A 26,429-nucleotide genomic window follows, 5' to 3' on the forward strand; every position below is an offset into this window, starting at 1 on the left:
ATTCATTAATTATATTTTTGTGTTTGACAAGACCTTCGGTCTTGTGCCTACGTACCAACATAAAAATGAGGGATCAAAACCTCTTAGTTCGTGCTACAAAATTCAAAATGAGTGTGTTGATTTTAACAAAATTTAAGTTTGAAAGGCACAAAGGCCTAAAATGGTTTAAATGAGTTAGTTCTTTTTTGGCTTTTTGAAAGTTTAAGTCAAGTATAGTTAATTTTATTTACAAGTTTGATTCAAGAAAAGAAATTTTAAAATGCAATAGCATAAGGCCAAAGTTTCTATCCTTTTGCAAAAGTGGTCAAAGTTTAGAACAAAAATACTTCACACAAAGAAGATTTTGAAAAATGGAGGGAGAGACTTTGAAATTAAAGAAATGGGGAGAAGATGAAGAGACTACCCTATGTACAAAATTAAAAGTTTAGAGTTGAAAAGATCTGACCAAATGGGTAGCAATCCAATAGACAAGTATGTCAATAGAAACCCAGAATTCCCTTGGACTTTTAGAATCAAACAACATACAAATGCACAATTATATTATCTTGAAGAGCAAGGCATCAAATAAAGATGGCCTCATCCAAGCTAATCCACTTCATGATCTTCTTCAAAATAGCCCATGCAACAGATGAACTCCATAAGTCACAGGTTCTAAATAACAGCTACACCATGATCATGTTGCAGATGAATCTTAGAGAGATCTTCAAAGATGTATCAAATGAAATTTAAATTACAAGCACTTGGTTCTTCAATAAGTTGGAATTGGACAAGTCCTTTAGCTTAGGAAGGTTGCCTAGATTCTAAGTCCTTTGTTCAAGATCAAACCAATAGTCCACTCAAAAGTTTTTTAGGGTTTTTGTTTTTATTATGTACATTAATGGTCAAAGACCACACAAACAAACAAAGTAACACAAACAAAATATATCACACAATATGGTCCAAATGGACAAAGTGAAAATTACATTAACATAAACAATTAGAATGATATGTACAATGGCAAATGAAATAAAGTGCTAAAAGTAAATTGCATTAAAGTAAAGGCTTGAAGTTAAAAGTTAATAGTTAGTAGGTTAGAAGTTAGTTTTGTTTTGCTTTTCATTTCAAGACATTCTTTGGGGAACACTTAACCCACTTATCACAAGCATGGATCCTTGAACCGAAACATCTTCCAAAGGAAGGAAATAAGGCCAAGTTTCCACACAATACCATAAAAGAGGGGAGACTTACAATCTCACTAACTAGAATGGGTATGCCTTTTATGTCACAAATTTAGCGTTATGTTAAGCAATCGTAATTGGACTTATGTAGAAGTCACAACTATTTGAGGTCGGGCAATAGAATTTTGGTGTTAATGCATGTTGGAGACATAGTATTATGAACTATACTCATGAAACATACCACACACACAAAATATGCAAAAGGCGTGGCCTAATCTCATCCATACTCATGTTAATTTTTCAATCAACTAGCATTAGGACTTTGAGATGTCATTGGCCAAATGAAAATGAATGGATGAAGAAGGGGAATTAGATGAAGAGGAAAGAGGATGAATGAGATCACAAATTGGTCAGAGGAGGACTCTTACCAAATTAATATCATTCATTCATTTTGGGAGATGGAATGTACATTCCATCAATCCCCTAAATCCAATGATATTAACTTGACAAAGTCAAATCTACCTTGACCAAGGCCCAACAACAAACAAGCAAACTCAATTAAGTCAATACAAATGGTCAACACAATTTAAATGACATTTATTCAATTAAAAATAATAAAATAATACATTTAATTCAAATATATTTTGTCCAATTCATAAAATCTCATCAAAACACCAAAGAAATGGCCATGAGATTTATCATAGATCAAACAAGGTCAAAGGACCTTGGAGAAAAAATTTCATAATTTTTGGACATTTAAAAATATATTTAAACAATTAAAAACAAATGCAAAATCAATTAATTCATGAAAAATATTAATAATGATCCAAAAAATAATTTTAATTCAGAATATGAAAGAGAAAAATATTTGAAACTTTTTGGTGAAAGTCCCATATTTTTTGGATCAATATTAAATTTAATATGAATTACTGGAAAAAATGCAATTAGAACAAAATATCAGAAATTCAAAAATACGCGGACCATCAGATCTCCCTCATTAATTGAGGTGGCAGATCTGATGATCCAAAACATGCGCTCCACATGTTCCTTAGTCAACCACGTGGCAAATGAGGTAATCACAAGGGACGATCAAGATTAGAACATGAGACATGGATCCTATGGTTCAGAGGTTGGCCAAGTCATCGCCGGAGCCAGAGCTCCGGTCATCTTCTCCGGTGAATCTCACTGGACTGGTCAACATAAACCATCACCAAAAAAGAAACAAGGACATGATCTTAAAGAGAAAATGGCACTGAGCTCGAATCTGACCTCCAATTACTCCAATTCCAAATATATTCAGAGATATGTGGAATTGAAATCTGAGGTACATGAACTGAGTTGCTTCGATTTGACCTCAAAGCAACTCAATCTTCTTGCCTATATTGGTAGGACTTTAGACAACCAAAGAATCAATGGAATTGAGCAAGAATTTAAGAGAATTAAAGAGTTTAAAATTTCTGCAAATTACCTTAATGGAGGTCTGAACACGATGGATCTTGATCTGGCTTGTGCTTGGACTCACTCCAATTGCTCGCAGGAAGAGAATGGAATGGTTTAGAAGCAATGGATTCCTGGAGAATTGAATTCTAAAATAGTGGATATTCAAGCTCAAATTCAAATGAATTTATCAGGTTTATCTTATGAGAGTGAAGGGTTTTCAATGGGGGATCAAAGCTGGCGCAATGGTGTGTGAATTTCTGAGCAATTGAAGCTCTATTTATAGATGAATCATGTGATATTTGCACACTCACATTCACTTTCCAAAATTGGCAAATGATGATGCCATGTGTAATACCCCAAAATTTACCCTTCATTTTTCCTGGAAGCATGGGATTATGTTTTACACTTCATTAGCATCATATTAGGTCATACTCATTGCATACTACATTAGTGACATGGAGATCAGGTTTTGATCGATCACTCCTTAACAGAAGGAGCCCACACAAAGAAAGATTGAGAATTGGACTTCATTTTCTAAGTATACAAGTATCAAGGGTCTCAGGGGGGTCTAAGTATCTTATTATGGTCCTCAGTTCATCAGTGAAGGATTCAAAGCTATCAGAGTGTTCATCTGGATTTAATCAGAAATTAGGGTTTCATGGCTACCTGCAACAGGAAATGTTTGGTTGGAAGTAGAGGAGCTCATCCATGTCATGATTAGAGAGGCATCTTGGCCTAGGAAGATTCACAATTATCTCAGAAAGATCCATTGGCAATCAGTGCAATCAGTTCTTGATCATTTTGCCCTAAAATTAGGGTTTGGTATAAAATCAGTTTATTTCTGATTCTTTGGGTGAAACTCTTTTCCATGGCCCTCCATATGTCCACAAGGGTCTACATACAAAAAATCAGCTCTATATTTGAGCTAGAAGTGCTTCAATTGATCAATGGAATCGAGAATCAAACAGTTTGGGAAAAGTCAATTGTGGGGCCAGAAAAGTCAACTCCTGACATTTTGAGAGTGGAATCTCAAAATCCATGCCTAGGGGATCCTACATGTGAAATTTGATCAAGGTTGGATCATGGATTCATCATTTAATCAGGAATTGGAAAAGTTACTTAATTTGGAAATGGTTGACTTTCCATTTAGGGCAAGTTTTCATGATCGTTGCACTCACTTTAAGCCCATTTTTCATCAAGATAAAAGCTCCATTTGAAACTTTCTCCAACATGAAAGTTGTTCCTCTTGATCCAAGCTTTCTAGAGATATAAAGTTTTCTCCATTTGGATTAGAATTGAGAACGTTATGCTTAGTCAAAGTGAGATATTTTCTTAGGGCACTTAGAAAAATTTCTAAGTCCAAAATCTTCAAAATTTGTCAAGACTTCTTGGCCAGTTTTCTTGCACTTCAAGGCATTATTTGAAAATACTTTCTTCACAACAATTGTACCTTGCCATTTCCTCTTTCACATCCTTTTGGAATCATCTCATTTGGATCCATGGTTTTAGAGATATATTCATTTAAAGTGGGCACCATGACTTGATTTTCTAGGCAGATTTTGGGCCTGGCTGGCCCAATCAGATTTTCTAAGCATGCTGCACAAACCAGTCACGTTTTTTTTACCTCTTTTGGCCATGCATTGGACATCCATTCACTTAAGTTTGGCCCAAAATAACAACATTTTACACCTCACTTCACACTTTTATTCTTATGGATAAATCACTTATTAAAAAGCCCATGAGAACACCTAATCCACCCTATTTAAGAAGCTGAAACCCTAACCCTAAAGGAGCATTGTAATTTCGTGGCAAGGAGGAAAAGTTTCATCACATATCAGATTCCATTCCACTTCTATTTTCCATTAGGTAATCATCTCTTCCATGGCCATGTTTTGATATATCTACGCTTGCTTACCATGTTCATCACCATTAATCCTTCCATTTTCATATTTCTTTTTCTTATTTAAAATATTTTCTTCGTCCATAAAATTACCCAAAAATATTTTTCACTTTTCTTAACGTTTTATTTAATTTTATATAATTTATATTTTCGTATTTTTTTAATATTAATATTTTATTTTAATTATTTATTTTAAATGGTCTATTTTAACACACTTTTTTATTGATTTTATTTTTATGACTTAAAATTATTGTTAGCATTTGATTCTTGGGATGAAGGTTGACCACCATTTCATGATCAACCCGACCTTTTCTTGGAATTTTATTTCACATTTTCAATTTATTTTGGATTTATTTTTGACCTAGTTTGGTTGGTTGACTTTTAATTTGACTTTTGTTTTATTTTAATTAATTCACGTACCAATTTTCATTATATTTAAAATATTTTTGGGGGATAATGATGTCCTGACCCCACCTTATTTAGTTTAATTTTTCATAATTTTCTTGATTAATTTACTATTTTGTCTTGATTTATTTCTAACCTAGTCTTATTAATTGACTTTTGGTTTGACCTATGTTTTGTTTTAATTAATTCATGTGCCAATTTTCATTATTTTTAAAATATTTTTGGGGGATGATGATGTCCTGACCCCACCTTATTTAGTTTAATTTTTCATAATTTTCTTGATTAATTTTCTATTTATTTGTTATTTTTTAAGTTGACTTGAATCTTCAGTTGACTTCTTTATGATCGATGTTTGACTTAGGGATTGCTTATGGCAATTGAAGAGATCTTTTGATCCTCCTTCGTTCATCTCATATGCCATGTATTAGAGGTCTTTTACCTTGATTTTATTTGGTCCTTACCTCATTTCCTGATTAAATTATTCAGTGGACCCTTCGTGTGCATATTTTCATCTGTTTGATTCATCTGTTATCTTTTATACTTGTTTCTCTCATTCATGCTTTATATTGCTTGATTATTTAACATGTTCATACTCCCATGCATTGTTTAAATGCTCCATTTTTTGATTCTTTGGTTTGATTATATATTGTTTATTTATCTGATCTGATTGATAACTGTTGCCTACTTATATGATGTATGAGGCATATATTTTTATTGTTTGTTTGCCATGAACAATCCCCACTCATAACAAATGTACCCCTCTCCCATAAAGTGTATAATATTTATTTCTTTATTTCTTTAGTCACGTGTTAATACAAGAATTAAAACGAACATCCGATAACCATTTCAAAATAAGATCAAAAGCTCGATCCAACGCCGAGTAATCATTTTCAAAACTTAACAGAACCAGCACGCATTCATCCATCCTCTTGTAAGTCGATTGCCTCAACCATCGCCATCTACCTGTAAGTAGATTTCCTTTGGCATCGCCATCTACCCTTATCCGTAACTCCTCTCCGCACTCCATCCGTCGACTCTTGTTCCGTTTAGGTAGCACCCATTAGGTAGAACCCTTTGTATGATAACATAGGCAGAATCCCTTATTCTTTGCATGCTTGCATTAGGTAGATGTCCCCCTTTGTAAATCCTAACACATAGGTCCATATTGCATGACAACTCTAGAGCAGAGCTTCCCCACTTTTAGACCTTCCGTGCGTCTCCGATCTTGTGGCATGTCAGTCCGTTCTATTGCAAAGAGGTAACTGCCTAAGACTCGATTCAGCGAGCTGCGACACCTACTGCTAGAAATTTGAACACACTGCCCACCCTCCTTTGACACAGCTGGTGTCCTCTTTTGTAAGTCCATGTTCAGGTGGCAATCCTTAACCCCTAGTTAGCCGAACTACGTTTTGCTCTGATTCTCATTCCAGATGAGATACGTAGGCATAAGACACGACGTCTTACCGAGCACACTTCTCTTTAACCCATAGGTAGCCCAGCTGCGAAGACTCTGATTCTCATACTCAGATGAGATACGTAGGCAGTGGATGCGACATCCTTGCGAGTCATTTTATTTTAACCTTCCTTTTAGTAAATAGTACTTTAGATATACCTACACCCTTTAGACTAGAACAACACTTATGAAAAGGGCTCCCTAGGAGTACCTAGGATGTTTTGGGTGCTTAAAACCTTCCCATTGCATAACCAACCCCCTTACCCAGATCTCTGACATTTTTACTAGTTTTTGATTCGATAAAACTTTTAGGTTTTTGTTCGCTTTCTAACCATTCCTTTGGATAAATAGAAGTGTGGTGGCGACTCGACTTGTATGGTAATTGAAGATCAGATGGTTTAGAGTTAGCTTAGATTGCAAGGCACATGTACATTGATGCTTGAAGTGGATTCATGTCAAATGATATCAGTCTGTTTAAGCCATGCGCAGCCTATGCATTTCTGATCCAAAATGAATGAATTTAAGCTCTTTGGAAAGTTAAGATCAAGAGGAACAAGTTTTATATTGAACACTTTTTCATTTAGAGCTTGGAACTTGGAGAAATTTGAGGTGGAAGTTTGGAAAAATTTGACGTATCAAAAATTTTCTAAGTGTCAAGCCATATGTCTCAATATTCCACCTTGCTTAACTTTTTATAGGAGCTTCAAATGAGAAAAGTGTCTTCATCAAAGTTGTATATCTCTCAAAGACCTTAAAAATTGTCACTAATTTCATGTCATTTGGATTTGAAATAATAGAGTTATGCATTTTTGAAGTTTGGAAAAATCACTTGATCAATGGTATAGGTGAAAAGTGACCTATAATGTAACCTCATATCACATGCTCAAAAAAGTTGAATTAGCTCTCACTCAAAACATAAAAGTTGAAGTAGATACATTTAATTTTATTGTGAAACTTTGAAATCTTTCATCTCATAAAAATTGAGCAAGTTATGGCCTTGGGAAGTTGACTTTCAAATTAGGGTTTAGACAAAATGACCTATAATGTTTCAACATAGAAAATGATTTTCCAAGCAAAACTAGCTCTAGGTGTCAACATGAAAGTTGTTTGGAATGTCATTTAGAGTAAGTTTACTCTTGGAATAATTTTCGTATGGTAAAAATTGTAGGAGATAGGGTCTAGGGAGACCCAGTTTTGATCAGATGAATTCATCTGGCCAACCACCATAAACCAACTTGCTAATTTCCAAATCTCTTGACTTTCTTGGCTCATGGTAGATCATATATGCATAAGATGATTAATTTTTAAGTGTATCTTTATAAATTTGATCAATTGGTGAGATATCTTGTTGGAGAAGTTACTCAAGATACCTAGTCAAACTAGGGTTTCCAAGGCAAATCACCCTCAAACTCTTGAAGAAAACTGGATCAATATAACATGTAGAGATAATTGGGACTCATATATGATGCCTATAACCATTCTTGAATCAATCATTGGTTGTGCTCTTTGTTCATGAGGGTCTCAAACCCTAGATGTGATCTTGATGAATCAATGAGATCATGCCCTACCTACAAAAGAGTTAGGCAAATACAAAGACATAATTTTGGTATTTTGGTTAGTGAAATGATAAAATACAAGTATAGTATAATCACAAAGTTCTTGGTGATCTCTCCTAAAACAAACCTAATGAAAAAGGGTAAGGAGGATGCCAAGGTATGATCCCAATGTTAATGCTTGTGATGGAATTGCATGAGGGATCTTAGAGTCAAAATTGGGGTCTTACAGCTGCCCCTAATTAAGGACATTCTAACTGAGGAGGCGAAGGTTAAAATCTTCATGTCGACTCAGTAGAATGGGCTTAAATAACAACATAGAGAAATAAATTTTGGTCCCTAAGAGACCTCATGATGCAAATGATATGAATGCAAAAGTTAATGTTCTATGGGGAAATATTGCCACAAAGGAAAAGAAATCAGAGAGACCGAAAGTCCGCAGGAGTATAATGTATTCCATAAGGAAAAATCACTGGGGAGACAGAGACTCTAAGAGGATAAAAGGGACTTATGCGTAGGCCAGGCTACGACTCAAAACTGCTAGGGGACTAGAGGGATTCCATACAAATGGAAAGACTCACCCGGGGAAATAACTGTTGGTGTAAGCCCAAGAGGCCAATACTTTTGGTACTTGTATACAATTATTTATTAATAATAAAAGGCTTTTTCTTTATTACGTTTGTTTAATAAAGTCCCTAGAATAGCTAGTCCGTTTAATGTATCAAGTGTGACTTGATCATGAGATCACATTAAACATAAGGACACTATTTTTAAAGTATCCACAGTCGAGCTTTATTGTGAAGTGGGATAACATTAAAGCATAAAGACTATTATGTATATAGACTGATGATCACATCTCATGGATCATGGATAAGGAGTTATCAAGTCTTAAACATAGGTATGCATGTTAAGAGTAATATTTATACTGGATTGACCCGCTATGAGAATACTATATAGAAAGTTATGCAAAGTGTCATAAGTTATTCTCATGGTGATAATGGTGTATACCACCCTTCGACCTGAAACCACTATGGACCCTAGATGTAGAGTCGAGTGCTTTATTGTTGATCAAACATTGTCCGTAACTGGATAACCATAAAGACAGTTGATGGGTACTCCACGAAGCATGTTGAGGGACATGAGTGACCTAGAGGGAATTTGCCCATCCTGCGTAACAGGATAAATGTCTATGGGCCAAATATTGAACTGGACAAGGATGACACGGTCTATGCCTTGTGTTCAATATAGACATAAGGGCAAAAGGGTAATTATGCACATAAGTATTATCACAGAAAGATTTATCATATCACATGACATTTTCGTGTCTTAGGTAGTAGTGATGTGTTGCTAGATACCACTCACTGTTTATTATGTTAAATACATGATTTAATATAATTGTCAATGCCGCGAGAACCTACAAGGTCACATACAAAGGACGGATTGATGAGAGATAGAGTAACTTAGGAACACCGTAAGGTACGGTGCACTTAAGTGAATTGTAGAACATCGTAATGTACGGTGTACTTAAGTAGAATACGAAATATGGTAAGGTACCACACGCTTAAGTGATTTTGGCATATTATAAGATATGGGCCACATACACTTAAGTGGGCTTTTTAGCTTGAAGCCCACACAAGTGGTTCTATAAATAGAACCCTTGCGTAGAAGCATTTAATGCAGTTGCATTTTCGTTTCTATCTTTCTCTCTCTCTCTCTCTCTCACTCAAAGCCTTCATTCGTAGTAGCTAGCACTGAGATTGAAGGAATACGTTCGTGTGGACTGAGTAGAGGCGTTGTCGTCGTTCAACGTTCGTGATCGCTCCGTAGATCTGCATCAAAGGTTTCAATCGTCACAAGAGGTAACTATTCTATCACTGATCATGCCCATTCGTAAGGATCACTAAAGGAGAAAATTTTAATTTTCGCTGTGTTTTGGATCACCCTTCTCCTTTAGTGGTATCAGAGCCACTTATGAAACCATGAATCTGATAGCTGTTTATTTTCTGTATTAATATGATTAAAATACAGAATGAATTAAAGAATAAATGAGTAATTAAATTTGGCATCATGTGTGTACGATTTCAATGATTGATTTTGACTATGCTTCGGAATCCGACATTAGTATGGTGAAGCAACGATACATCGATCATCCATAGGTTATGCAATGAGATCGATCAAGTTATATAAATGATATAAATAATCCTAATGCAAAGTACGGTATATATGATATATTGTTTCAGTTTCGTTCATTCAAACACTTAATGGTGGTTTTCCTTTGAGCGATCAATGGTCATTTGCTTCGGAATCCGACATTAGTATGGTGAAGCAATGACATGTTGATCAATCATACTGAATCAACAATCGAGGTGTGTTTGACGGTCTAAAATTGGTTCATTAGGGTTAGTGACGACACAAGGGTTGCTCCGTCAAGGAGATGTGAATTGAGGGCTTGTTGGATCACGTTTGTTGACTGTTTCAAAAGCGCTGTTATTTTGGCCGCGTGACGTTCGTCATGGGCCTGTGACGATTGTAACAAGCTGGTTGTGATGGTCATAACATGCTTTGTGACGGTCGTCACATTCACAGATCCAGAATTCTAGGTGTTTCTGTTATTTTGGCTGCGTGACGTTCGTCATGGGCCTGTGACGGTCGTAACAAGCTGGACGTGACGGTCGTAACATGCTTGTGATGGTCGTCACATTCACAGAGTCAGAATTCTCCGGGTTTCTGTTTTGTGACTGCGCAAGAGTTGTGTTGATGCAAAGCGACGTTGATTTCAAATGAATTGTTCATTAAAATTTCGGACAGGGGCGCTGCCCCCTTGAACCCTGTCCGCTGATCGGTCAGCGGAACCACCGTATGCAAACCGGACAGCGGAAACCCCATTCCCGCTGACGGGGTAGCGGACCCCAGGCTAACTCTGCGTAGTGTGATCGATCGCCGAAATTTATTTTGGTTTTAATTAATTAAAAAGAATTAAAATTAATAATAATATGTTTATTATTGTCTTGTGGTGATCAGTTATAGCCTTAGTTTTCCTTTATTTTGTTTTTGGGTTTTAAAATACGACCTGCGTGTCGTGCCTCTCCTTTTAATCTCTTAATGTAACTTCTTTTCTCATCTCAATCCCTCGTATGTAAAACGAGTTTCTTTTATGTAATGTAATGTTATGAAGAAAGAGAAGAATTCAATATCAAAGGAGGACAACCTTGAAGATTAAAGGAGGACAACCTTGAAGATCTTGCTTGGAGAAGCTTAGATCGTTATTAGGTTAGCTTAGGTTCTCTCATTGGCTTGGGAGAACAATTGCGCTAGGGGCCATAACTGTTTCATTATGAATGTATGTTGATGCATGTGAATGTATGTTGATGCATGTGAATGTATGTTGATGCATGTGAGAGACGATTTATATGATAAATAAGCCGGTGAGATCAGAATAATTGCAATTCCCTCAAATTAAATATTAAGTTTATGCTTTCCAAGTTTTAGCACTCATCAAGACTAGTATCGGATAATGTAGGTTTTGCCTACGCGGGGTGCATGTTCTATATTAGTAAGGTGCGATGGGATAATTGTAATATCCAATTGCTAAAACAATGGGTCAAACTTAACTAAATAAATTATAATAATATTATATATGTTTAGAAGCAAGAGTTGGAAATGATCCATATGATGGATTGGAATAAGGAGTTATTCACCCAACTGAAATTTTCGAGAGTTGTATTAGATACAATTGGAAGGAGTTCCTACCTAAATAACCTAGTTTTGTGTAATCCGCCTACGCGGACTTAGAACAAAGTGAAATATGGATCTCTACCCACTAGAAAATCTTCCAACGGGATTTTCTGAATCAAATGATGAGGGTCATTTGTTTTGAGTAAAATAGTGGGAGCATGTTTAATTAAAGGCCTAATTAAATATGTTATTGATACTTATATTTTCATTAATCTCAACAAACACCTCTAACAAACATTTTGCGATCAATCCTTGACAAAGAAAAATTGTCTGGGACAAATTTTCTGGATTGGCACCGAAATCTGAGGATTGTCCTCAAACATAATAGAAAGTTGTATGTCTTGGAGAAACTTGTTCCTGAAGAGGAACCTCCTAGTTCTGCACCTAAGGCAGAAAGAGATGCTTATAAGAAGCATGTCGATGATGCCAATGAAACTGCTTGTCTCATGCTGGCTACCATGAACTCAGAGTTGCAAAAGCAACATGAGAACATGGCAGCGTTCGACATGATCGAACACCTGAAGATGCTCTATCAAGAGCAAGCAAGGCATGAAAGGTTTGAAGTTTCAAAAGCCATTTTTTAAGGCAAGTTAGCTGAGGGAGCCCTTGTAGGTCCCCATGTGCTCAAGATGACTGGGTACGTGGAAAACCTTGAAAGGTTGGGTTTTCCCCTCGGAAAGGAACTTGCGACTGATTTGATCTTACAATCGTTGCCAAATAGGTTCAGTCAATTTATCCTAAATTTCAATATGAATGATATGGACAAATCTCTTCCTGAACTGCTAGCCATGTTAAAGACTGTTGAGCAGAACCTGAAGTCAAAAGGGAAGTCCATTCTGATGATTGGAAATGGAAAGAGACAGAACAAAAGACCCACCAAGCAGGGTGATAAAGGGAAAGGCAAGGAAGTTGCCAAACCCAGACCCACAGTTGCTGCTTTGAAGCCTAGTGGAGGCATAGCAAAGGCAGGCACCTGCTTCCATTGAGGTAAGACCGGACACTGGAAGAGAAACTGCCCAAAGTACTTGGAAGATGACAAAGTCTCCATTCACAGGAAAAGGTGAAAGAGCTAATGATCGTTTGGCCCTCATACATGCTGATGTATGTGGACCACTGAACATACCATCCAGAGGATGTTTTCAGTACTTCATCACATTTACTGATGATTTCAGTAGATATGGTTATGTGTATTTAATGAAACACAAATCGGAGTCCTTTGAAAAGTTCAAGGAATTCAAGAATGAAGTACAAAACCAACTAGGTAAGAATATTAAAACTCTTCGATCAAATCGAGGTGGTGAGTATTTAAGCCTATAGTTTAATGACCATCTGAAAGAGTGTGGGATCCTATCCCAACTTACTCCTCTTGGAACACCCCAATGCAATGGTGTATCTGAGAGAAGAAATTTAACCCTGTTAGACATGGTCCGATCCATGATGAGTCACGTCGATCTTCCAAACTCCTTTTGGGGACATGCACTATTGACAGCAGCTTACATACTTAACCGTGTTCCATCTAAAAAGGTTGAGAAGACACCATATGAGATATGGAATGGTAAGAAACCACATATGTCTTACATGAAGATTTGGGGTTGTGAAGTTTATGTGAAACGACAAGTTTCAACTAAGCTTGAGCCCAAATCTGACAAATGCTTATTTGTGGGGTATCCTAAAGAAACAAGAGGGTATTACTTCTACAATCCTTCTGAGGGCAAAGTGTTTGTCGCTCGAACTGGAGTTTTCCTAGAAAAGGATTTTATTTCCAAAGGAATCAATGGGAGGAAAGTAGAGCTTGAAGAAATTCAAGAATCACAAAGCATTGATACACCTATGGAGGAATTAGAGCAGGAAACACAAGTAGTTATGGAAGAGCAACCTGCTCAAGTAGAACAAGACCAGCGTAGGTCAGGCAGGATACGTCACCTACCTGAGAGATATGGATATCTCATAACTGATCAAGGTGATGTATTACTTATGGATCAAGATGAGCATGTGACCTACCAAGAGGCCATAATTGATCCCGAGTCTGAGAAGTGGCTAGAAGCCATGAAATCTGAAATGGATTCCATGTACACAAACCAGGTTTGGACCTTGGTAGAGCCTCCTGCAGGAGTTAACCCTATAGGATGCAAGTGGGTCTTTAAAAAGAAGACTGACATGGATGGTAAGGTACATACCTATAAGGCAAGACTGGTTGCAAAAGGATATAAACAAACTCATGGGGTTGACTATGATGAAACCTTTTCACCAGTTGCAATGCTTAAATCTATTCGAATTTTACTTGCTATCGCTGCATATCATGATTATGAAATATGGCAGATGGATGTCAAAATTGCTTTCCTTAATGGGAATCTTCTTGAGGATGTGTACATGACACAACCTGAATGATTTGACATACCTGAAGAAGCCCTAAAGATATGTAAGTTACAAAGATCAATCTATGGATTGAAGCAAGCTTCCAGAAGTTGGAATCTTCGTTTTGATGAAGCAGTAAAACAATATGGATTCATCAAGAACGAAGATGAGCCTTGTGTCTACAAGAAGGTTAGTGGGAGCATGATCGTTTTCCTGGTATTATATGTAGATGACATATGACTCATTGGAAACGATATCCTTACCCTACAACAAGTAAAGTCTTGGTTGGGGAAATGCTTTTCTATGAAGGACCTAGGTGAAGCAGCCTATATATTAGGAATCAGAATCTATAGAGATAGATCACAAAAACTGCTTGGCCTAAGTCAGAGTACATACATAGACAAAGTGTTGAGACGCTTTAATATGCATGATTCCAAGAAAGGATTCATACCTATGCACCATGGCTTGTGTCTGTCAAAAACACAATCCCATTCAAGTAAGGAAGAAAGGGATTACATGAATAAGATTCCATATGCATCTGCAATAAGATCTATCATGTATGCCATGTTATATACTCGACCAGATGTCTCGTATGCTTTGAATGCAATGAGTAGGTACCAATCTGATCCTGGTGATGCTCATTGGGTAGCTGTCAAGAATATCCTTAAGTATTTGAGAAGGACTAAGGATTCATTCTTGATATATGGAGGTTAGGAAGAGCTGGATGTGATTGGATACACCGATGCAAGCTTCCAGACAAATAAGGATGACTTTAGATCGCAATCTGGTTATGTGTTTTGCTTAAACGGTGGCGCTGTGAGCTGGAAAAGTTCAAAGCAAGATACAGTTGTTGATTCTACAACTGAGGCCGGGTATATTGCTGCCTCAAGTTCAGCAAAGAAAGTTGTTTGGATCAAAAAGTTCATTAGTGAACTTGTCATAGTTCCTAGCATTGTGGATCCCATTGGTCTCTATTGTGATAACAATGGTGCTATCACACAAGCTAAGGAGCCTAGATCTCACCAACGATCCAAACACATACTTAGGCGTTATCACCTCATTCGAGAGATAGTATATAGAGGAGATGTGAAAATATGCAGAGTACCTACACTTGACAATATTGATGACCCACTGACAAAGCCTCTTGCACAACAGAAGCATGATGGCCATACTAGATCTATGGGCATTAGGGGTATGCCTGATTGTCTCTAGTGCTAGTGGGAGATTGTTGGTGTAAGCCCTAGAGGCCAATATTTTTGGTACTTGTATCGAATTATTTATTAATAATAAAAGGCTTTTTCTTTATTACTTTTGTTTAATAAAGTCCCTAGAATAGCTAGTCCGTTTAATGTATCAAGTGTGACTTGATCATGAGATCACATTAAACATAAGGACATTATTCTTAAAGTATCCGTAGTCGAGCTTTATTGTGAAGTGGGATAACATTAAAGCATAAAGACTATTATGTATATAGACTGATGATCACATCTCATGGATCATGGATAAGGAGTTATCAAGTCTAAAACATAGGTATGAATGTTAAGAGTAATATTTATACTGGATTGACCCGCTATAAGAATACTATATAGAAATTTATGCAAAGTGTCATAAGTTATTCTCATGGTGATAATGGTGTATACCACCCTTCGACCTGAAACCACTATGGACCCTAGATGTAGAGTTGAGTGCTTTATTGCTGATCAAACATTGTCCGTAACTGGATAACCATAAAGACAGTTGATGGGTACTCCACAAAGCATGTTGAGGGACATGAGTGACCTAGATGGAATTTGCCCATCCTGCGTAACAGGATAAATATCTATGGGCCCAATATTGAATTGGACAAGGATGGCATGGTCTATGCATTGTGTTCAATATAGACATAAGGGCAAAAGGGTAATTGTGCACATAAGTATAATCATGGAAGGATTTTTCAGATCACATGACATTTTCGTGTCTTGGGTAGCAGTGATGTGTTGCTAGATACCGCTCACTGTTTATTATGTTAAATACGTGATTTAATATAATTGCCAATGCCGCGAAAACCTACAGGGTCACACACAAAGGACAAATTGATTAGAGATAGAGTAACTTAGGAACACCGTAAGGTACGGTGCACTTAAGTGAATTGTAGAACATCGTAATGTACGATGTACTTAAGTAGAATACGAAATATGGTAAGGTACCACACACTTAAGTGATTTTGGCATATTACAAGATATGGGCCACATAAACTTAAGTGGGCTTTCTAGCTTGAAGCCCACACAAGTGGTTCTATAAATAGAACCCTTGTGCAGAAGCATTTAATGCAGTTGCATTTTCGTTTCTATCTTTCTCTCTCTCTCTCTCACTCAAAGCCTTCATTCGTAGCAGCTAGCAATGAGATTGAAGGAATCCGTTCGTGTGGACTGAGTAGAGGCGTTGTCATCGTTCAACCTTCGTGATCGCTCCGTAGATCTGCATCAAAGGTTTCAATCGTCACAAGAGGTAACTATTCTATCACTGATCATGCCCATTCGTAAGGATCACTAAAGGAGAAAATTTTAATTTTTGTTGCATTTTGGATCACCCTTCTCCTTCAATAACAACATCTGCAGGGGATACGAGTAAGTCAGGATAAAAGTGAGGTACTCGACTCGTACAGGGGAAAGAAATTTCACTAAGGAAATGCGCACTCAACTCAACTGGGGAGAAAACAAACTCCAACACAGGAGGAGCAGAAATTTATTATCTACTATCTGTTACTGGGTAAGGAGATAATAAAGATCTGTCAGAGAGAACATTCGTCATCGGTTAAGATGAACATATCAAGGATGACTCGCTGAGGGAAAGCCAGGAGGGAAAATTCATTACCGGTTACTGGGTAAGATTAACCTTGCTGGGGAAAACTGTAGAAAATAGGATTTACAACTACCAGTTACTGGGTTGAAGACCAAAGATGAGAATATCCGTCACCGGTTAAGGTGAACATATCAAGGATAAACTCAATAGGGAAGAAAATCCGTCATCGGTTAGGATGAACATATCAAGGATAGACTTTCCTAGAAATGTTAAGGAGGATACCCGTCATCGGTTAGGATGAACATATCAAGGATATACCAACTGAACAGAAAGGGGAATTACATCTATCGAAAACTGGATAGAAAACCGTCGGAGAGAAAATCCGTCATCGGTTAGGATGAACATATTAAGGATCAACTCTACGAGGGGACAAAGTAAGGTTTACAACTACCGGTTATTGGGTAGAAGACCAATCAAAGAGAAAATCCATCACCGATTAAAATGAACATATCAAGGATAGACTCTGAAAAGGGGAGCAAAAATAGGGATTACATTTATCAGTTACTAGATAGAATACCAAAGAAGAGAAACTCCGTCACTGGTTAAGGTGAACATATCAAGGATAGACTCTGCACAGAAAAAAGTAGGATTTACGACTACCGGTTACTGGGTAGAAAACCAACAAGGAGAAGAGAACCTGTCATCGATTAAGATGAACATATCAAGGATTAACTCTCCGAGGAACAAAATAGGGATTACAACTACCTTTTTACTGGCTAGAATACCAAGGATGAGAATATATGTCATTGGTTAAAGTGAACATATCAAGGATAGACTCCTGCGAGGAATAGATCCACTGGGGATTCTGCTGAGGAGAAAAAGGGTACTTTTGTCGGGTATTGGGCAAGAAGTAACAAACTGCAAACTAAGAAGAATATTACCAGTTATTGGGTAATAGACTCTTAGGGGACCAAAACATATATCTAGGTAAGATCTAGAAAGAAAACGGTCAATCAAGACTCAACCCAATGAGGACATAACTCAAGGGGAGCAATTCCATCCAGAAAATTTACTGGAGAGGAAACTGAAATAACAACCATCCACGAGGAAACAAACTCAGTGGGGAAACAGAGAAAGGTTAAAGTCTTTCTGCTTAAGGGGCTGACACTCTAAAATTGAAAGAGGACATGTAAGACCCTAATTTTGACCCTAAGATCCCTCATGGCATCATATCATTGCTCATTGCATTTGCCTCAAGGATCATAGCTTCTTGGCTCCTTAACCCTAGGGTTGGGACTTGTGTGAGTTGGTTTGAGACCACCAAGCATTCTTGAATTGTATGTTATTGCTTTTCTTATTTTTTTTACTAACCAAAAGCACAAAAGTATGTCACTAACTTGTTTTGTTTTGAAGCTTAAGCAGTCATGTGATCCAAGGCTCCTAGGAGGCTCCTATGCCCATTGAAGTGGCCAGATGAAAGTGAAAGCAATCATGACAATGGTTCCCAAAGCTCTAAATCATCATATATGCCTCCCAAGTATCTCAATTTGTCAATTTGATCAAGATAAACCAAAGGGCTTGAGGATTGTTTCCCAAGGAAACCCTAATTCAACTGTGCATTGACTGTGCCTTGCTCATGAAGCAACCTCAACCTATGATCAAATATAATCAAGGTAAGTTCTTTAATTCATCATTTTATGCATATATGAGCCCATTTAAGTTTCCTTCATCATCCATTCATTAATATTTGAAGTTTGGCTTTGAGAAGTTGATTAGTCAATTCATCTAACTATTTTGAAATCCACTGAGACCTAACTTTTGATGTGTTTGTCAAATGATTATAACCCCAAGAGAAAAACATTTCTTAAGAACTATATAAACAACTTTCATGTTCATCAAAAATTCATTTGAAACTTGGAAGGCCATCATCCATTTCAAAACATTATAGGTCATTTTGACTGAAACCCTAATTTTGGGTCAACTTCCCAAGGACCTAACTCACTCATTTTTTATGATTTTGAGGTGGGACCAAGTGAATTAGAAAGTTTAAGATGTCTACTTAAATTGTTATGTTGGACAAAATTTCATAATCATAAAAGAAGTACATGTGATAATACAAAACATTATAGGTCACTTTGGACCAAAGTCATTGAAATGTGAAAAATTCCAACTTCAAGTGCCCATAACTCTCTCATCAAAACTCCAAATGAGGCAAAATTTAAGTCCAAATTTATTCTCTTGAAAATATCTACAATGTTTATGTTGAAGTTTTTCTCATTTGAGGCTTGCATCATTAAAACAGAAGGGCTTGAAGTTGGTCCATTTTGGCAAAATGTCCATATACATGTTTTGTACATTGAACTTCATGGCCAGTTTTCAATATTTTCCCAACTCCAAATGGATTTTTGTTCAACATAACATTTTTTCCTCATGTCAAGACCTTTCCAACCATTACCCACATGCCTATGTTTCAATTTTGCAAATGGCATTTTCGAAGAGGGGAAGTTTTAGGTTCAATTATGCATGACATGTGAAATCTTCTTGCACACTCCATTGCATGGCTATCTGCACGTCCAAACTTGATCCATGTGACTTCAGCATGCAAAACCAGTTGCTTTTGGGCCTCCCATGCGCCTGTACAGCCCATGCACGGAGGATCCAACTTCACATGCACACGAATTTTTCATGGCATTGCATCACCCTTGGCTATAAATAGAATGCCTTGCACACTTCAAACTTCAACCTAAAGGCGCCTGAAGCTCTGCACAATTGAATCTCAAACCTCCATTAAAAGGAATTCTGATTTTTCTCTTTAATTTTCAAGTTCAAATTTCAACTTCATTGGTTAATCTTTGAACTTCAATTCCTTAGCCTTGCTTCCTTGCTACCTCAAGAACAAATTGCACTGAAGATTTGGATCAGATCGTTCCATTGAAAGCTTCTCTTCAAAGGTTTTCCCTCCAACTGTTTTCCTTCGAATCTCCTTGGATATTGATCATTTTTTGGGTTGGTTGGTACCTCTGAAGTCCTCATGTGAGAGGAAATTGGTTTGTGCATTTAATTTTGTGAATTGAGCAAGTTCAGATTGAACACCTCATTTTTCTATCTCAGATTTCTTTCTCTATAGGGATCTTGAGTAGAAATTAAGGGTACAGGGGTGATGTACATCACCCCAGCTTTCGAATGATGTATGGATCGTGAGTTTTTGTGAAGGTTTTGAAACCTGCAATTCTGGCCGGAACAGTGAGGTTCACCATAGAAGACGGTGATTTCCACCACCGTCCCCGCATGGATGAGTTCCTGGCCATTGGATCCATGTTCCCAGATCTAATCCTGGCTCTTGGTTTAATTGACTTCATTTAATGCTTTGTGCTTCGCTGTTGACTCAAGTGTTCCATGAGCGCGCACTCCTCAGCCACCAGATGTGCCACGTCAATTAATGAACCAAGATCCAAGCGTTGTGGATTTTTGCAATTTATGAAATTCCATTTTATTTTCTTTTCTTCCAATTATTTTTAAAAATTCATAACTTCTTTATTTGGAATCACAAAAATATGGGACCAATTGCAAAAAATTTCTCTTAAATTCTAGTTTCTAAAAATGATTTTTAATTATTTTTGTGATTCCATTTAATATTTTTTGTGAATTATTTCTTTTCTGGTTATTTTTAATTCATTTAAAATGCTTTTCAATATTCAAAAATGCCAAAAATATTTTCTTAACCTCTTTGGATGATGATGAGCCTATGAAAAATATTCTCATCAATTTCTTAATTGATTTGAGATTTATTTGAGATTTTAGTCCAATTATGTTATTTTTCTTCATTTTTAATTATTTAAAATTAGTTTCTGTTTTCAAAAAATGTTGAGAAAATTTGTCAAACCTAGTTTGACCATGTTAGCCTCATGATGATCCAATTGGACTTTTCCAAGTTGATTTGAATTGGAGTTGAAGTTTGACCTTTATTTATTTATTTTAATTCAAGTATTATTTTAATTCTAAAAAATACCAAAAATATTTTTGTTGTTTCTTGACTTCTAAGCTTCATCTCACTTCTATTTACCATTGATTGATGTTGATTCCATTCATGTTTGATCAATGTGTTTTGCTTATGTCATTTGAATTTCAATTATGTACATTCCATTTCCATCTTCTTCTTCTTTTTTTTTCTTTTTGACCAATGAGTTAATGATTGGTGGTTAGCCTTGACATATGAGAGGCTTAACCTTCTTTGATTCAAATCAAATTCATCTTGATCAAAGATCAAGTGAATTGCTTTGCATTAGAGATAGGTTGCTTCTTGGTCAAGCAAAAAACCTAAATCCATACAAGGTCATTCTTCTTTTCTTTTGGCATGGCAAGTTGTAGGAGCTTGGCTTACTAGTCATGGTTTCTAACTTGTGTTTGTTTGCCTATAGTTTTATTGATCGGCCTCAGATAGGTGTGACTACTACATTAGTCCACTTACGATTGCTTAACATAGCGGTAAATTGCCTTATGGCACACTAACACTAACTACTAATTACTAACTTTTAATTCAAGCATTTAATTCTTGCAATTTACTTTAATGCAATTTAATTTCTTGCTCATTAATTCATTTGTCTTTTCCCTTTGCTCACTTGAGCTCATGTTTATGTTAATGCAATTTGCCTTTTGCTCACTTGAGCACATTATTGTGTATATAATATTGCCTTGTGCTTTGTTTTGTTTTGTTTGTGTGAATCCAATGCAAATGGAGAAAGGACTTAGATTTAGGACCTTACCTATGCTAAAAGGAGTTTGAAGAGCAACTAGGCCCCATGCCTTTAGAATGCTAAAATTGTCAAAGAGCAACTAGGCCTCATGCCTTTAGAATGCTTAATCTTGAAGATGACATTGAAAGGACCCCTAATTCTAAACTCACTTTTGTCCATTCTTTCTATTGCATTGTGGAACTTTTTGATTTGTGTAATCTTGTGATAGGGATCCCAAACTTGAGCTACTTAGAAGGACCATTGTCATGAGCATCAAAAATAAGAGAGACAAAGTCCAATTGGAAGATTCCTAGGAGCTTGATTGAATATTTGCTTGATTGATTTCTAAAATCTCTTTGCATGTTTAGGACCTATCCCTTCTCTTATTCTCTCCACTCTAACCCAAGCCAAACTTTTTGTGCAAACATTAACATTGCTTTTCAAAATTAGAAACCGAGGCACTATGCCTTTGATTTTTCAAACTCTTTTTCATAACACTTATTTTGAATTGAACCTTAAGTTAACTTTGGCTTTATTTTGTGAATACTTTTCATTTGTAAATACAACTCACTCAAATGTTTTTTTGTGGTTCCAATGGCCACTTTTGCCAAAGCTTTTCATAAACATTAACTATTAGGTTTGAGTCATCTTAGAGGTTGATATAATACTCACCTGTATCCTTAGTGTTGGACTATAAGTCTTCCATGCTTATTATAGGGTTAACCCCTCACTAGCATGTTGAAGCTCTCCTCACATGGTGGATTTGTGGTTCTAGGTTGAGTTTTCTCCCTTTGATAACAAAAGATCTTAAGGCTTTTGACCAATCAATCCACCAACTCCTTTTGAGATTTTTACCCCGAACTACGAGGTTTTGATCCTACCTTTTGAGATGGTACGTAGGAAATGGGTTTATCCATTCAAACACAAAATTGTAAATAACTTGTATATTCTTCTCTCATCTCCCCAATCATGTTTACACAAATATTTTTTCATAAATACCAACCTACCTTACAACATTTGTAAAAAGGGCTCCCTTAGAGTACTAAGGATGTTTTGGGTGCTTAAAACCTTCCCATTGCATAACCAACCCCCTTACCCAGATCTTTGACATTTTTATTAGTTTTTGATTTGATAAAACTTCTCGGTTTTTGTTCGCTTTCTAACCTTTCCTTTGGATAAATAGAAGTGTGGTGGCGACTCGAATTGTATGTTGACTTTTGGTTTAGTCAATAAACCTAAAGGTAATGAAAACCCCGCTACAGAAAAGTGGCAACTCTGCTGGGGATATATTTGCCTAGTGGGTTTTGCCTACTTTTTACCTTTGTTGTATTGTATGTTTATATTTATTTGTGACATATTTTTGTGCAAATTTGGGATTACTGTATTGTTTGTGATGTATGAATTGCTTGATATATATCAATTGCTTGTGTGCTTGGTGGTTTCTTGTGAGATGAGTTCTATACCCGAACTCGAGTGCACTTATGATAGGAGAATGGCATAGTCTTGTTGATTTGTGTGAAGTTATTCCTTAGCAAGTTGACTTACAAGCCCATTCACTTGGTGGAGGTTATGTTGGGATCAATAATGTCACACGAGTAGTCATGGTTAGGAATTACTTTTTCCAATATATGCCTTAGAATCCAAGGACCTTAGATTACCTAGCCCATCTTGGCCTATTTTAGGACGTAGTGCGAAGATTGTTCAAGTGTAAGATTTGATACGATTGTTACGCGATACTACACTCATAAGAGTCTCTCTTGAGAATATTTTCGGAATACGAGTAGTCGTTTATCCGATAATATCCGAAAGATGGGATGATGACTATGGGAACCTCTTGTAGAACATGATTGTCATGTTTAACCATAGTACACTCCCTTTGGGTGGTTCTTAACCGAGGCTTCATGCTCGTGACTTGCAACAAACCCTTGATTTGCGGTTGATCCGTTCTCGTATATCCTTAATATCAATGGAACGTGGGTGTTGATAAGGTGTAAACCATAATCCACCAAAATGGATGATTGATATTAAGGATGACTTGATCCATCCTGTGACCTTTGTGTGGTGTGATTTGCTTGATCCTTGAGTGTGATTGTTGTATCCAAGCATTCATGCATTCATACACATCCATATCATCAACAATGAGAAAATTTTCAAGGAACTTAAGAGGTCTATTTGCAAATTTTCAGACATGGATAAGCAAAGAAGGAATACGAAGAAGTACAGTTTCAGACAACCCGACTTGAAAGAGTTAAGGAGTTTGACATCCTATGTATTAGATCCCTTGGAGTTCAAAGCCCGCCATGGGAAGCTTCTGTCTATTCTTGCTACTCAGGTGGATGAAGGTCTGATGAGTGTGTTAGTGCAGTTCTATGATCCCTTGTACCGTTGCTTCACTTTTCCGGATTTCCAGCTTTTGCCTATGCTTGAGGAGTATGCCTATCTTGTGGGTATACCTATCCCAGATCAGTTGCCGTTCAATGGTTTGGAGAGAGTTCCTTCTTCCCAAGAGATTGTTGATCTGTTGCATATAGATGAATCTGTTATTGGTGCTCATATGACTACCAAAGGTGGAATTCAAGGTCTCCCATCTGATTTCCTCATTGCTCAAGCTACTATGTTTGGGAAGGCCATGAGTGAGGACGCCTTTGAGGCCATATTTGTACTTCTCATCTATGGGTTAGTGTTATTCCCCAACATCGACAAGTTTATGGATGTGAACGCTATTAGGATTTTCTCTACTCTTAATCCCGTTCCTACTCTGTTGGGTGACACTTATTTCTCTTTACATATGAGGAATGCAAAGGGTGGTGGTACCATTGTGTGTTGTTTGCCTCTGTTGTACAAGTGGTTTATTTCGCACTTGCCACAGACGCTCGCCTTCAAGGAGAACAAGGATGTCTACGGTGGTCCACGAGACTTATGTATTTCACCAATGATGATATCTTTTGGTATAACCGTGTGTATGATGGTGTGCAGATTATTGATTCTTGTGGTGAATTCTCCAATGTGCCTCTTCTTGGCACATGTGGTGGGATTAACTACAACCCTATTTTGGCACGTCGTCAGCTTGGGTTCCCCTTAAACGATAAACCTAATAACATTTTGTTAGAAGGTGTGTTCTTTCAAGAGGGTAAAGATCCCCAAAACTTGAAGGGCGGGATGGTCCGCACTTGGCGCAAGATTCATAGGAAGGGAAGGAAAGAGCTTGGTCCGAAGAATTATATTGCTTTAGAACCCTACACCTCGTGGGTAGGGAGGAGAGCTTCTGAGTACCGCATGCCCTATGATTACCCGAGACGTACACCTATGGTTATGGTTGGGCCTTCAACCCTCCCTAACCAAGGAGTAGAGAAGTTGAGAGATGAAGACCGTTCGCGTGCTTGGGTCCATGAGTGAGAGGAGTTACTTCAGCAGCTTAGAGATATGGATGCTTTGATAGAGCTTCTGGAGCATCAGGTCATCGACGAGCCTGATGATGTGGTTACTTCTCTTCTTCCTCAGTCATCCAGGTTTTGGAAGGGGAAGTATGACCGGCTCCCCAAAGAGAAGGTAGATACGGAGGCAGCCTATGAGAGAGAGGTGAAGAGGCTTCGTGCAGCTTATCTTCCGGTCTCGAGAGCTTTGGACAATTGTTTCTAGGGTTCCATAGGATGTTCATTTTCCTTCTCTCTTGTATTGTATTTGGTTACCAAGACTGTATTTCTTTGCTGTAAAATTTTTCCAGATACTATTGATATGATTATTCCATATATGTCTAAATGATTAATATTTCCAAATATTTGCAAATAGAACTTTAAAAGTTCCTCTGAATAAAAATAAAATCATATGCACAAGCATTGCATGCATCATATGCATAAGCAGGTTTCTTTCCAGGCTTCTTGATCAGTGGTCTAACTATGTGTTCTTCATTTATTTTGAAGACAAGCCGATGCACCGGTACTACACCAGAGTTCACTCATCAAAGTTAATGGATCACCTCGAGCAAGAAAACAGAGAACTCAAGGAGGAAGTGGCAAGATTGACTGCCCTGATGGAGTCATTCTTGGCCGCCCAAAGTCAGTCTTCTCCAACGCCTTCAACTCCTCCTCAGAGGACGGTCATTTCAGAGATTACTTCCTCTGTCGTGCCTGCTGTCAATGCTCACTTTGCTTTGTCTGCTATGTCAGCCGGGTTTCCATGGGGGATGTCCGCTAATTTTGTTCTAGAGGGTCTCGCCCCTACATTTTCTTCTCTGTCGGCATCTAGCCCGGTCCTCGCTGTGCCACCTCCAGTCGTGCATACTTTGCCGAGAGTTGATGAAACCATTTACCACTCTGAGCCATCTGAGGGCCCAAATGTGTACGAGAAAATGGACGCTATGAATGATAAATTCCTTGAGCTGCGCAAGGAACTCAAAACTCTCAGAGGGAAGGACCTCTTCGGCAAATCTGCTGTTGAGATATGCCTCGTGCCAAATGTCAAGATTCCTATCAAATTCAAAGTGCTTGACTTTGAAAAGTACAAAGGAAACACTTGCCCGCTCAGCCATCTTGTGATATACGCACGCAAGATATCGACTTAGACCGACAACAATCAACTCCTCATCCACTACTTCTAGGACAACCTGTCCGGTGCCATATTAAGATGGTATATGAGCCTGGATAGTGCGAACATCCGCTCCTTCAACGACCTTGGCGAAGCCTTCGTCAAGCAGTACAAGTACAATGTTGATATGGCTCCCGATAGGGACCAACTGAGGGCTATGTCCCAGAAGGAGAAAGAAACATTCAAGGAGTACGCCCAGAGGTGGCATGAATTCACTGTACAGATTGTGCCTCCGCTCGAAGAGAAGGAAATGACGAAGATCTTTCTCAAGACTTTAAGCTCTTTCTACTACGAGCGGATGATTTCTAGCGCTCCCTCTGATTTCACCGAGAT

Source organism: Lathyrus oleraceus, chromosome 6, assembly GCF_024323335.1.
Source record: "Lathyrus oleraceus cultivar Zhongwan6 chromosome 6, CAAS_Psat_ZW6_1.0, whole genome shotgun sequence".
Taxonomy (NCBI): domain Eukaryota; kingdom Viridiplantae; phylum Streptophyta; class Magnoliopsida; order Fabales; family Fabaceae; genus Lathyrus; species Lathyrus oleraceus.